This window comes from Protopterus annectens, chromosome 13.part0 (genome assembly GCF_019279795.1).
Source record: "Protopterus annectens isolate FY-2018-M chromosome 13.part0, PAN1.0, whole genome shotgun sequence".
Lineage (NCBI taxonomy): Eukaryota > Metazoa > Chordata > Ceratodontiformes > Protopteridae > Protopterus > Protopterus annectens.
Window position 1 is genome coordinate 394,314,647 of NC_056747.1, and position 16,139 is coordinate 394,330,785.

A 16,139-nucleotide genomic window follows, 5' to 3' on the forward strand; every position below is an offset into this window, starting at 1 on the left:
TCTTTGACTTACGAATATGTAGGAGATTCGTAAGTGTGGAGTTTGCAGATGTCTATGTTATGGTGTTTACTGGGTTTGGGGGTGCTTGGAATTTAGTCAAGGTGTTGCTTAGTACAGAGAGGTTAGCCTTGGAATAGTTCCTAAAGGTTTTTTGTTTCACTGGATCCTTGGATTTCATTTTTATTTAAAGTAATACTGCCTTATGGTGAGATCTGATGAGCAAAGACATTATATTGGGTGAGGAACATTGCACACCCCCCCCCCCCCCAGGTGCATAAGTACTAGCACAAGGATGTTTATATCCCTGGTAGAAGAATGGACCAACTGTTTCAAGATGTTTGTTTTTCTCAAAGTTTAGGGATTGCTGGGCTTGTGCATTAGAAGTGGTGTAGGATTCCCAGTCTATAGAGGGGTAGTTGAGATCCCCCATGAGTATCATATTGGGTTGAATGGTGAGGGAGTCTAGTACATTCAGATATGTAGTATGAGTTTCCTAGGGCATGGAGTGGGACCTATAGGTTGCAAGGATGTGGTATGACACCCTTTTTTTGGTGAGTTGCACATGTATAAGTTCTAGTGGGTCATACACTTTAACAAGTCTGGATGTGAAGTTGTTTTTAATACAGACTGAGACTCCTCCTGTGCCATAGCTGGTCTAAAGGTATGAAAGGCATTATAACCTTGCATTGCTGGGGTACTCTCCGCAACTTAAAACCATGTCGCTGTTACTACACAGATGTCTACACTCACCTTTTATGCCAGGCATAGATCACCTCTCAGTAACCTGTAGGAGACAGTATAGACATAGGGCTTTAGTGATATATATAAGCAATGTGTTTGTACCCTGGAGTCTACTGGTAAGAAACCTTTAAGGGTGTTGCAAATGTCTGGTCAGGTACATGCTGAAGGGGGCATTATAGTCAATGATGGGTCTAACAGGGGCTGAATAAAGTGGCACTATGACTCCCTTGGACCTGGATGCCATGCCCTTATTTATAAGTTTGGTGATATGGTATTATTGTCTTACTGCCTTGGCCACATGTTGGTCAAAGGCCAGATTACTGTCTACTTGTGCTCCCAGGTCCCTAACTACTGGGTCAACTCTTAGGGTTGTCTTATTAATGTGTCAACAGCTTGAGTGACAGTTTTCCCAAAAGGCACTATAATATATTGCTTGGCATTGAGTTTTAGTCTGTGACTTTTGGACCAATGATTTGTTTGTGTTAAACCCTCTTGTAAGATGCCTGTGTCATGGGAAGAATCTACAATAGCTCCCAATCTGCAGTAATCTGCAAACTTTATTAGCCAAAGGCTGTTGATATTAGCCTTTACCTCTGAAAATGTGCAGCAAGAAAGTCATACGGCAAAAGCAATAAACTGCATCTGCTAGAAAAAGCAATACAAACTATGGAACTAACTTTCAGAATGTAACAACCTGCAAAAACAGCTTTAGAACTCTTAGCGTGATGTTTCTCTACCCACACTTAGAATCTAATGCTAAAACCAAAAACTAAAAATGACCTCACTGAAAAGCAGCAGAAATGCATGCATGCTTGCTTACAGGAATTTCAGCCACATGCATTAGTAGCACATAGTATGTGTACACTAGATTCAACACTCTGCTTTCTACACCACAGACTATACATTTAAGCAGGCTAATATGCATTACCAGTTGAAACACTACAAAAACTGACCTTGGTATAATAATATTAACCCATTTATAAATGTCATCTTACGTTCTACAAAATATCCTCCCTTTTTTAATGTTATTAACTAAAATTATACGCATCACTTACACAGTCAAGTAAATGAAATGAACAATAGCTTCGGCAACAGTCTGCCAAAACGTTACAGTATGTTGCAATGACAGGTGTAGCTAGTTATTTTTTTAATAATTATTCTACGTTTAACTTTATAATTCTTGGCTATGTGTTACACTTCTTTGAGTTAGATCAAAGAGACAGCTTTTCAGTGACAAAGAACTGAATAATATGTGTGAAAGTGTGACAAGATTTGAAAATATGCCCATTTACCTTTGTGAGGAAGTAATGAAAATGTTTTGCTCTGTATGGCTGATACATTTTCCCTTCTATCAGTTCATTATCCAGAAAGAATTTAACTGTCAAAGTTTAGATGGCTTGTCTGTTTCACACAGTGAGGAGCCAGATTCAATGATTCTGTGCTTGTTTAAGTGGACCAAATACATGCTCATATAACAAACAGAAACACACATCAAACTATTTTCAAGAAGGCTCTGCCCTTATCACTGTTTCTCCTATTTTTTTGTTCCATGGGCTATGTTTGTTGCATTTAATGGTTTATAAAATTAAACACTATTGTAAATGTATTGCCTGGGGATTAACAGTTCATTAATTGATCTATAAATTCATGTTTTAGAAAAGCAGGCACAGTTAGTAATGAGGATTGTGTTATAATGTCTGCACAAGATGAAGTACCTGAATGGATGCCTAGCATGTGTGTGTGTGTGTGTGTGTGTGTGATACATAAAGACCTTGAAGATGTACAAAGCACAGCTCATTCCACACTACATTTAGGAAAACCTCAAAGTGCAAGCATCTGCATATGGCAACATATCTATCTAGCAACCTATGTAATTTATATGCCAACCTATCTCACCAGCAACCTATGCGATTCATATAAACTTCAGCATATAATATAAAGAACTGTGATTGAGTCATGGTGTCAGGTATGAAAGCCTGCAACTGCACTGTTTTTGCAAAATATTTCGACATTTTTTGAAAAAATGGCTTACAGTTTTGTAGTGGTCCTGGTTATGAGTACAGCACAACATTTATTTATTTATTTTACATTTGTTTATACTCCATTCCGTGCTGTAGGTTAACACTAACAGTGAACTCCTCTGTTAGGATAGTGACAAAGCATTGGGCTATCATGTAGCATGTATCCGCAGTTAAAAAAACATTTGAAGTTCCTGGATTGTTCAGTCACATCTGTCTACCCATGGCTTAAATATGCAATCCTAGCATCGTCTGCATTAAGGAATTATGTGCTGGTAATAACTGTTTCCAAAGAGTCACAAGGTTGTAGAAAGATGAAAAACAACTTAATCAGTACTATAGGCCTGATAAATTGAACTACGTTGACTAAGATGACACTGGGTTGCATTGCTGCTAATAAACAAGGCTTAAATATGTCTGTGGCAGCAAAAAAAAAAAAAAAAGTTTCCACTAGAATTTTCAGATTGCTTATATTTTACAAAGGTGAACAGTGAACATACACGAACTAGACACCTGACAGAGAAGTCATTGGAGTGCATTTCTTGATGACATGTTAACCCTAAATTTCATGTAACCCATTATATATTTAATTAAAATTATGCTGTGTTCTACCCTTTTTCAGTTAAAAAAATATTTTATTTGAAGTAACACTGAAATGTCTCAATGGTCAAAAATCATAACATAATATTAAGTACAACTGAAAAGGTCCATCATTACTTATTTTGGCTATATGCCACTGGGGATGTACAAGCCAGTGCATTTCTTTGTGCCGGTCCCAAGCCCAGATAAATGGGGAGGGTTGTGTCAGGAAGGGCATCCGGTTTAAAACATTTGCCAAATGATATATGAGGACAACAGTACAGATTTCCATACTGGATTGGTCAAGGCCTGGGTTAACAATGACCGCTATCAGTACTGTTAGCCAACAGGGTACTGACTGAAATTGGGCTACTGCTGGCCAAAGGAGAAGGAGACAAAGAGGAGGAAGGCATGCCCAAAGGCAGGAAGAGAGGAGAAAGGTTAGGAGTGTGGTAGTGAGGGTAGGAACTTAGAATGTTGGCAGTATATAGGAAGAGAGCTAGCTGATATGATGGAGAAAAGGAAGGTTGATATTTTGAGTATGCAAGAGACCAGATGGATGGGGAGTAATGCCAGGTGTATCGGAGGCGAGTTCAAATTGTTCTAACATGGTGTGGATGGGAGGAGAAATTGAGTAGGGGTTATCCTGAAGGAACAGTATGCCAAGAGTGTTTTGGAGGTGAAAAGAATGTTGGATAAAGTGATGTTTATGAAGCTGCAAATTGATGGTGTAATGATGAATGTTGTTAGTGCATATGCTCCGCAAGTTGGGTGTGCGATGGATGAGAAAGAAAAATTTTGGAGTGAGTTGGATGAAGTGGTGATGACTGTACCCAAGGGTGAGAGAGTGATAACTGGAGCAGATTTCAATGGGTATGTTGGTGAAGGGAACAGAGGGAATGAGGAAGTGATGGGTAGGTATGGTGTTAAGGAAAAGAATGCAGAAGGTCAGATGGTAGTGGATTTTGTGAAAAGGATGGACATGGCTGTGGTGAATACGTATTTTATCAAGAGGGAGGAGCATAGGGTGACATACAAGAGTGGAGGAAGATGCACACAGGTGGATTATTTTTTATGCAGGAGGACCAGTTTGAAGGAGACTGGAGACTGTAAAGTGGTGACAGGGGAAAGTGTAGTTAGGCATCATAGAATGGTGGTCTGTAGGAAGACGGTGATCAAGAGGAGGAGGAGGAGTGTGAGGGCAGCACCAAGGTCAAATGGTGGAAACTGAAAAAAGGCGATTGTGAGGTGGAGTTCAGGGAAGAGTTAAGACAGGCACTGGGTGGCAGTGAAGAGCTACAGAATAGCTGGGTAACTACAGCAGAGCTAGTAAGGGAGACAGCTAGAAAGGTGCTTGGTGTGACATCTGGAAAGAGGAAGGAGGACAAGGAGACCTGGTGGTGGAATGAGGAAGTACAGGAGAGTATACAGAGAAAGAGGTTGGCAAAGAAGAAGTGGGATTGCCAGAGAGATGAAGAAAGTAGACAGGAGTATAAGGAGATGAGGAGCATGGCAAAGAGAGTGGTGGTTAAGGGTAAGGCATATGAAGAGTTGTATGAAAGGCTGGACACTAAGAAGGAATAAATGACCTGTACCAATTGGCTAGAGAGAGGGGGACCAAGCTTGGAAAGATGTGCTGCAGGTAAGGGTGATAAAGGATAGTGACAGAAACGTACTCACAAGTGAGGAGAGTGTGTTGAGCAGATGGAAAAAGTACTTTGAGGGGCTGATGAATGAAGAGAATGAGAGAAAGAGAGAGAGAAGGTTGGATGATGTGGGGGTAGTGAATCAGGAAGTGCAACGGATTAGCAAGGAGGAAGTAAGGATAGCTATGAAGAGGCTGAAGAATGGAAAGGCTGTTGGTCCAAATGACATACCTGTGGAAGCATGGAGGTGTTTAGAAGAAATGGCAGTAGAGTTTTTAACCAGATTGTCTAATTAAATCTTGTAAAAAAGTGAGAGGATGCCTGAGGAGGGGAGAAAAAGTGTTTTGGTACCAATTTTTACGAAAAATGGTGATATGCAGAGCTGTAGTAACTACAGAGGGATAAAATTGATCAGTTACAGCATGAAAGAGTGCCATGCCAGGAAAGAGCACTACAGATGCAATGTTTGCTCTGAGAGTGTTGATGGAGAAGTACAGAGAAGGGCAGAAGGAGTTGCATTGTGTCTTTGTGGACTTAGAGAAAGCATATAACAGGGTGTCTAGAGAGGAGTTGTGGTATTGTATGAGGAAGTCGGGAGTGGCAGAGAAGTATGTAAGAGTGGTACAGGATATGTATGAGGTAGTGTGACAGCGGTGAGGTCTGCGGTTGGAGTGATGGATGCATTTAAGGTGGAGGTGGGATTACATCAGGGATCAGCTCTGAGCCCTATCTTATTTGCAATGGTGATGGACAGTTTGACAGACAAAATCAGACAGGAGTCCCCGTGGATTATAATGTTTGCAGATGACATTGTGATCTGTAGTGAGAGTAGAGAAAGGGTTGAGGAAACCCTGGAGAGGTGGAAATATGCATTAGAGAGGAGAGGAATGAAGGTCAGCAGGATTAAGGCAGAATATATGTGTGTGAATGGCAGAGAGGATAGAGGAATGGTGAGGATGCAGGGAGTAGAGTTAGTGAAGGCGGATAAGTTTAAATACTTGGGATCAACAGTTCAGAGTAATGATGAGTGTGGAAGAGAGGTGAAGAAGAGAGTACAGGCAGGATGGAGTGGGTGGAGAAGAGTTTCAGGAGTGATTTGTGACAGACGAGTACCAGTAAGAGTGAAAGGGAATGTCTACAAGAGAGTAATGAGACCAGCTATGTTGTATGGGTTGGAGTCAGAGCTGGATGTAGCAGAGTTCAAGATGTTAAGATTTGCAATGGGTGTGACGAGGGTGGACAGGATTAGGAATAAATATATTAGAGGGTCAGCCCAGGTTGGACGGTTTGGAGACAAAGCCAGAGAGGCGAGATTGCATTGGTTTGGGCATGTGCTGAGGAGGGATACTGGGTATATTGGGAAAAGGATGCTAAGGATGAAGCTGCCAGGCAACAGGAAAAGTGGAAGGCCTAAGATAAGGTTTATGGATATGGTGAGAGAGTACATGTAGGTGGTTGGTGTGACAGAGCAAGATGCAGAGGACAGGAAGAAATGGAAACAGATGATCTGCTGTGGCGACCCCTAACGGGAACAGCCGAAAGAAGAAGAAGATGATTTGTGCTAGATATTTAGGCAGACCAAAAGTGAAGTTCATAAATCATAGAAGTAATAAACATTTTGTCAGACACATCTTCCAAGAAAAAAAGTACCATAGAAAACACAAGAAAATGGCTCATACTTCCAATTGTAAGGAACTCTGAGGTTATCACATCTTACAGAAAGAAACATTCTATGAGCTGCGTCAGCTTCAGAGGACAAAGTTCAACTCAGAAAATTGCCATATCAACAGTTTTTGTCTGACTAAAAGCAAGTTTGCACAATTGTCCTGATACCATTTAGGCCTGCTAAGGCTGATAATTGATTTTTCAAGGCTCAGGAAGTCACTGAATACATACAATTTATGTACCAATAGAAAAAGTTTTTATAACTTAATCTTGTGACTATATCTAATCTGGTGGTAATCCACTGAATTTCAACTTTAAACACAACATACTAAATGATCAAGAGTCTTAATTTATTATGACTGTTACGTTATTTCTGTTTTTACATTTAAATCTGACAGAACAAAGCCAATAAGTTAGCAAATAAAGTTATTCTGCCTTGGGTAAATTTGCTTTCAGACTAAAACTTCACTGTATTACTCAGATATGATTGTGTGCATTTCATTGAGTAGGGCCAATTACATGATTGCATTACATATAGAGTTTTACATTACAGTCTTTATTTCTAGTGGTTGAAAATATATTGCATGTATTTCTGAAATTTCGTTAACAGTTTGAGCTTGATCTTAAACTTTATCAAGTCACGGGGGGATCTCAGTTACTGTTACTATCCTGTAAGAATGTAATGGGTACTGCTTTCCTTCTGCTATTAAGAACAGGAGCAGTGCTACACTGGGGAACTCTGGAGTCCATGCTGCAGCTATAAAATAGTGTGCCCCATGACTGCTCCCTGGTAAAAATACAAAGTTTTTTGCACTACTGAGCTAATACACATGTATGTGTACATGAACTTGCAAACCTTGCCAGCTTCCTACAATGTGCTTCTGTATTTTACAGTGCCAGGTTCCCTGGAAATATTTCCGCATGCTGCCGTACCATTATGGCATCTCTCCTTGAACTCCTCTTCAACAAATAGCCATAGCTAGTTGCTTCTAAAAGGCCTGCAAGTTCAGCTTTGAAAAACCTCTACATAGTAGAAGAGCTTGTAAACTGAAACTTGTCAGGTCTGGTGATGAGCTTTATCTACTACTTCACAAAGAGCATTGTAAAACCCAAATTTGTTTACAGGAGTAAGTGATATTGTCCAAAAAATTAATTATTAATATTTCGCCACCATTTTCTTGGTTCACTTAAGCTGGTGCAGACTTTTGTCAGGATTACTAATTTCAACATCTGCCTTAACTTCAGTAATGTACAATCTTAAATACTGCAAAAGCAAGCTGACCTGCTGTTGAAAGGCTGCAAGTCAAAAGTATGGTACGGCACTTATAGTCAGTTAGTATGGCTAATATAGGACTCTTTTTTGAATTTTTGTTAAGCATAACTAGGTTCTCTCTAGGGGGAGGTAACGATTGAACTCTGACAGTCAGAGCCCCCGTAGAAAGAAAATTGAGTTATGGCACCATCGCTTCAAAAGAACTACCCTTGGTAGTGACATGTATATACCACAGCAATAAGCTTGGGATGGAGCAATATACTTCACCTCCTGTCCCTGGTATTCTGAAAGTGATTTTTGTCAGTTAAAACTTAGCCCCTGCAAGGCAGTAGGGGGGCAAGGAATTAAGTGGTCACATATATGCTATAGTCCAGTTATTGGACAGTATAACCAGAACAGTTCAGATGTTAGTCTTTTGACTTTCTGAATTGTACGACAGCCACAAACAGTTCATGTGGTTTGTAATTGTTTCCTCTAAAAGGTGATGAAATGGTGCTTTTCCATTTATGTGATATCTGCTGGTGTTTTGCTTTGTTTTTTCCAGGGAAATAATAATTATATGTTAATTATTTAAGGTGCACCAGGAATAACAGTGCAATGCTAAAAGGTCAGCTTACTAGCTGGCTTTTGGAATTTTTAATTTTATTAAAATTCTACAAACTATGTACTGTAATTAGCCAAAACCATTTTCCTAGACACACAAAATTGGATATTAGAATTGTAAAGGTTGTAGACTTGTTAGAATTAAACTATCTACCTGAAGTACTCACTTTTTTCCCTCATATTATAGTAGCTATGAGTGATTGTGATAAGAAACCTAGATGATGCTAAGAAAACTTATATTTCTGAGAAATAATAATAAAGTGAGTGAATAAATCTCTTCACTCCATCCAAGGAGCATTAAAGCAGAACTGATGATGTTGTGGATGATGATTATACATTCTTAAGTCTTTTAGCAAAGCAGTTGTTTGCCTTTTTCACACAGTTACATAGGTTTATCCACCAGGGCTATTACAAGCCAAAATGTGCACTCTAAACCGTTATCTCCAGTATCATATGGGGTGTTAGTAGGCAGATACCTAAGGCTTTGGAGGGAGCTGTTAGGATAATACTTTTCTTATTGATATCCTCTGTCCATAAGGGACGGGGGGCAGGTTATTTACAATTTCACATCCATTAGTTAAGGTTTTGTTGGAATAGCGTCAAGGATGAGCTCTGTTTTACATGGATGGGGAGCTTATTCCATAGTGTGGGGATCCTTTGGGACACACATCTATCTCTCCAACATGTTCTGTTTATACCACAAGTGTGGGGATCCTTTGAGACACACATTTGTCTCTCCAGCATGTTCTGTTTATATCACAAGTGTGGGGATCCTTTGGGACACATATCTGTCTCTCCAGCACGTTCTGTTTATATCACAAGTGTGGGGATCCTTTGGGACACACATCTATCTCTCCAGCACGTTCTGTTTATATCACAAGTGTGGGGATCCTTTGGGACACATATCTGTCTCTCCAGCACGTTCTGTTTATATCACAAGTGTGGGGATCCTTTGGGACACACATCTATCTCTCCAGCATGTTCTGTTTATATCACAAGTGTGGGGATCCTTTGGGACACACATCTGTCTCTCCAGCACGTTCTGTTTATATCACAAGTGTGGGGATCCTTTGGGACACATATCTGTCTCTCCAGCACGTTCTGTTTATACCACAAGTGTGGGGATCCTTTGGGACACATATCTGTCTTTCCAGCACGTTCTGTTTATATCACAAGTGTGAGGATCCTTTGGGACACATATCTGTCTCTCCAGGATGTTCTGTTTATACCACAAGTGTGGGGATCCTTTGGGACACATCTGTCTCTCCAGCATGTTCTGTTTATACCACAAGTGTGGGGATCCTTTGGGACACATCTGTCTCTCCAGCACATTCTGTTTATACAAGTGTGGGGATCCTTTGGGACACATATCTGTCTCTCCAGCACATTCTGTTTATACCACGTGTGGGGATACTTTGGGGCACATATCTGTCTCTCCAGCACGTTTTGTTTATATCACAAGGGAAGTTCACACCCAGGATCTTGTGTTTCTGATGTTGCTTGTTTTGTGCATCTGCAAACTTACTAAAGGAGGAATTGCAAAAGAAGTCATTCCACCACTGTTTCATAACATCCTTTCACACTTGTCTATAGTACCAAGATGCAGCTGTTGATATAAAGTGGACTTTTTATAGGGTACACTTTCACTTGGTCATCTTTTGTTGTCTACCTTCACCAGATTTTAGCATGTCTGGTCTGTAAGCAACAAATAAAAGTTTTTTTTACCTTATTACCTATGCCTAAAGGGGAACCCTTTGGTCACTTAGTGTAAATGTTGGGTATGCAAACATGGGAAAGGTAATAAGGAGACATAGGGATATTGTAAGGGGAATGTTATTGGTACAAGTGACATGCTGTGTGACACCGACAAGCTTAAATATATTATTGTGGCCATTTGTTCTTTCACTTTCTTCCCAATGTAACAGCAAAATGGTACATAGAAGATGAATGCACTTTTGGAGGAATGTACAAGGATATCATGCATGACTATATATCAACAGGACCAAGTTGAAATAAATTACTATGATCATTTACTCTTTCACTTTCATCCCAGTCAGATATCAAAGGGGTATACAAAAGGTTGCTATCTTTTAGAGGTCAGGTTGTATCTCAAAGCACAAGGTAGACATGAGCAGTTTATGATTATTATAAGACGGTTTACTATTGAAAATGTGAACGGCACTTGGGCGACAGTTGGATAGTCGAACGTATAAGGTCATAAACAAGGATGTCGAAGACAAAATAATCAATCTAGGAACGGTTTTAACATGGGTCGAGGTAGGTGTTCAGTATTATTCCCTACTACAAACATCTTCCCTACCTCGACCCATGTTAAAACCGTTCCTAGATTGATTATTTTGTCTTCGACATCCTTGTTTACAACCTTATACGTTCGACTATCCGACTGTCGCCCAAGTGCCGTTCGCATTTTCAATAGCAAACCTTATAAGACATATCTGGGGGTTGGTGTACTGCCTGTGAGAAACAAGATGAAATGTATAACTGTGATAATTATTTCTTTCACTTTCATCCCATGCTGACATGATCTTTTGGTGGTAGGGGTGAGAAGGGAAAATATGCATGCACATCTGACAGCAGCAAGTTTATTATCTCTAGAATGATGGCCTTCACCATCACACTCTCTCTCACACACACACACACACACACACTGTACACTCTTATGCAGTAAAGTGCATTACATGACGATAAAGTTGTGCATGTTCTTTTACACCTGGAATCACCAGCTAAATACATTCTGTCACTGATGGTCATGGCATGTTATTCCAAGAAAGTTGCTGGAATATTTCATTTGGTTATAGAGATATGGTCTCTATTGCTTGGTCTTGTAGCCATTTAAGCAAATTATTTTCTGATATTCGGTTTCCAGCACGCATGTTCACTTTCAATTTTTTCAGGTTGACGAGTTTAGTATTCATTTAACTTGTATGTATATTTATCTGCACAATTGAGGACATGTCATGTGTATAGCTAGTGGGAAGTGGTTTTGTTTTAATGAATGCATTTACACATCATAGTAGTAGAGGCTGTAGAACTACAGATTATACTTTTCTTTTCAACATGAATGTTGTTTTCTAAACTTTATGGTTGTGTGTGTTCATATGCCTTCTGCCAGAACCTGGAGCCATCACTAATTCAGAAGTCACCCTGCACTCAATATTTACTATGATAAAAGTGTAATCTGTTTGAAAAAGAAAAAAAATATGGTACCATAATGTTCCTCACTCAGTAGCTATGTAAACAGTTTTCCATGTATTAGAAGCATCTTGTTTAGCATGTGAATGATTATGAGGCCATGAGACACAGAGAACAGCAGAGCAGGGTATGAGACCACTGCAAGTGAAATTTTGGCATCTTTCCTAATAAGAAATAACTGTTTCCAGGCTAAGAAATGAAAACCGTCTCACATAAATATGCATAATGCTGCTTAAAAAAATAGGCTAACCACAATTTGTAAATCTCTGAGTATGAAACTGCACTGGAAGAAATATACATATCAAATCTGGAGTTATTTTGTTATACCTATTCCCAAACAGAGATAGTGTAACTTAAAAAGTTGACATTACATTATCTGCATATATCTACAGACTGCATGTTCTGTTACTTCTCTGTGTAAGGGGAGCAGGGAAATCCTTAACCCCTCCATTTAGAACTACCCAGATGGAGGATAAGGGGGAACTAGTATCCCTTACATGTGAAATGAACTGAAAAAATTGGCATCTTTTCTTGTAAGAAATCATTTCCAGTACAAGGAAAGATTATTGTTGCATATGAAATAGATATACTACTGGTAATAGAAAAAGCTAACCCTGTTAATTGGGAATATATGTCCTGAAGCACAAGCACTTCATTCTAGAATCACGCAACTAATATTTTTGTACTATTCCCAAAAACAGTTAGATGGAGTGGTAGTTTTGAAAACATATGCTCAAATCTGCAGAGCTGAGTGAATCTGTTAATGTTGGAATCATGATGCAAACTGCACAACTAAACAAAACCGCTCCCCTGCTCACCATTCAGATGTCTGTTTTCATTAGAATTTAAACTACCACACATGTACAATTTCCTTTTTCTCGGTGTATATCCTTGGAATAATCAGTTATTTGGTAACTTATGGGCTTCACAAGGTATGTTTATTATCTAAACAGAACTTTCAGAAATTTTGAATTATTTTGCCCACTAGAGTGGTTTAAAAATCTAGTTTATACCAAATACAATTGAAGGTTCCTTGTGTACAGCCATGGACAGATTTCTGAATCATGTGACTGATCAGGTCAAAGCACTGGACTGTTGGCACTATACATATGCCTGTTCTTAGATGGAAATGGTATTCAACTGACAGTAACACCCACTCCTTTGAAGGTATCTTGTCAGAGAAATATTTTTGCATTCAGCCTTCCCATCTTAATAGAATTAAAAATATCCAAGAAAATCTTCAGCACTGAAAACACAGCCCAATATATAAAATATATTTCTATGGCAGTCTTTCCTAAACAGTTTAGTGTAAAACACCCCTTCCTCATCCCTGCATATTTTTATATCTAAATATTCAATCTCGGTGGCTGAATGAGTATGTATCTTTAAAACCCATTTTAAAGAGACATGGAATAAGACGGCAATGGCTGTTGTTTAGATGATTATGGTTGCTTAGTAATTAATTCTTTCTTATTTATTGGTTAATTGGAAAGTTTTAATTGAACTAGTCTATATTTATGTATATGTTTAGATTTGATGTTATTGTCTGATGAAGTGGTTTACTCATGAAAGCACTCATAATAAATGTTTAGTTTACTGCTTGTATTACATTTGTATGTGCGATATATTTATTAGTCTATATTGGGCCATGTTTTCAGTGCTGAGGATTTTCTTGGATATTAGACTGTTTTCTGTTTCTCTTGGCAATGTTTTATTGTTGCGGGATGTGCATTTTTCATTTAGAATTAAAAATATAGTTAGCTGTTAAAAAAACAAGAACTCAGTAATTTTGTCAATGAAGAATAACAACCAACAACGAAAATCAACCTGAAGCATTCCGTAATGTCTAAAATCTAGTCTGCCTACTCTACTCCTTAAGTAAATTCAACATTCTACTTACTTTCTTCCTTACTTCTTCTCCTTCTGTCACTTGCTTTTAAATGCCTTCATTGATTCCCACTCCAGTACCAATTATGGGAAGCCATTCTTTGGGTCAGTGACCCCATCTGTGAAGCTCCTTTCCCCACCTCTATCCTTCCTGATTAGGACATTGCCCTTCACATCTTCCTGACATGATCTTGTACAGCCATGTCATATGTCACTTTCTTTTCTGGTCTCAAATGAGAAGAGATTTATTAAGTCCCTGGTCATATCCTTTCCATTCCCATCTAACCTTCTGGTGGCTTCCATTTGGATTCCCTCCAGAAGCCTGATATTCCTATTCCTGTACAGCCTCCAGAACTACACACAGCACACAAGGCATAACCTAACCAAGGCCCTGTACAGTGGAGAACTACCTCTTACCTGTCCCCTGCAGATATATCCCAGCATTATACTAGTGACTGCCATTAAACTTTTGGTCTGCTGTTGGTGTTCAGTCCAGATGTGATCAACATTCCCTTGATGTATTTCTGCTCTATCCAACTGGATCAACCCACCAAGATGGCTGCAGCCCAGACACATACTTGTGCTTTGCATCTGTCACCTCTTAATCCTCAACTGCAGCCTTTTAGCCATTTCCTTAGACTATTCGCTCATTCATCACTGCTGCCCCTAACTTTGTCTTCACCGAAAAAGATGATACTGTTCTCATTCCCTCAGATATGACTAGAAGAAACACACTGAAGAGTACTTCACCAAGGATTGCTAAGATACCTTCCATAACAAAACTTAATAATGACAAAAATGATAAAAAGTGTTTGTTTCACACCAGTCTTTCAAAATCTAGTTCTCAGAATTGCTGATAAAATTCAATTTTGAGGGTCTAACACTAAGTAGAAGACATCTATGGTTTATAAACATTTCCCAAAGAAAATATTACCTAAAGCACTAAATATAGCAGAATTCATCTTTTTCTTCTGGAATGAAGAAAGGGTATGTATCATGCCAATAGATTAATCCACATGCATGACAACATTAATACATTAATACAAGATGAGTATCACTTTCCTTATGATGCCTTTCATATTTGTTGGAGTAGAATAACATATAAAAATGTGTAACACTACCCTGAACTAATAGTGAGCAACAAAAGTGACAACTATAATAATGATGACAAAGGGACCAGAATGTCTGTTGCCATTTTTGCATTTATTCTATCCTGAAGCTTCAAGAAAAGAATACCCACATATGTGGCATGAAATATCAAATACCATCTTAGTTCAAAAATTTACTTGCTCAACAAAATTGACAACTATAAAAAGGGTGACATAGGGTCCAGAATTTCTGTTGCCATTTTGCCTTTGTTCTATTATGAAGATTAAAAAAAAAATACCCACATATGTGGCATGGAATACTGTATACCATCTTAGTTCAAAAATTTACTAAGGACATTAGATAGGCTGTAGCAAAAGAATGCTGTTGTGTAAATGTAACGGAAAGAGCCACGAGACTGGCAGTTAACATTAATCTCAGCTCCTGACAGAATATGAAGTAAAGATCTATTACCTGAGATTTTAACTGAAGCTGCTAGTATCAGAGAAAGAAGCCATTAGTAAAAAGTAAGTGTGCTCTCCCCTAGAGGTTAGTTATCTTAATCTAGAAAAACAGCCCCTTACTATTCTAGAAACAAGACATCTTTTCTGCACAGGAGGAGTTGCAATGGTTGAGGGGTGGGAGTTATAGGCAGGAAAATGACGTGGATGCCAGAATCAATCATATATAGCAGTTAAATCTCACCACTGTCTTATCCCTGTAAAACAGAAGATACTTCTAGTCTACATAAAATTCTTACAAAAATAATAATTCCATATCCAGAAAGGCTTTAGGCCTAAAGTAGATTCCTTACATTTCTTTTCTTCAGTTGTCAGTCAGGAAAGGCTTCATTTTGTAAACCTAACCCCAAAAAAAAAAAAAAATAACAAATCTCACAGAACTGGTCTATGTCTGTCAGTTGAAAACAAAGTAACTGATTCATTTTTGAGGCGGCCTGCTTTTCCCTACACCCAATTGCACTCCTAGAGATAATAAAATTAACTCCTGTGGTCACTGCACCTCAGGGAAAGGATATACCATGATATATCATGACTATATTTACTTCCTTCAAAAAATATGCCTTTTTCAGCCGACGGTTGTTTCTCAAGCACTTGGCTGTCATGCAGCTGTCATGCTCCCTCAGTGGGCATAATGGCTTTTGACGAGTAGACATCAGCACCCTGGCTTCTTGTTTCAAGTCAATGCAAACACCACCATAATAAATGATCTGATAAAGAGTGGTCAATCTTCACTACATCTAGGGCAATATGCTGACATGTAGAATTACATTGGTTGAGCTTCACTAATATGCAGGCATATAGGATTATGTTGATCAATCTTCACTAACATGTAGGTCTATGTGTTGACATGTAGGATTACCTGCCATATACATTAGGATAGCTTGACTTTCAAGAGATTTTCAGGCTG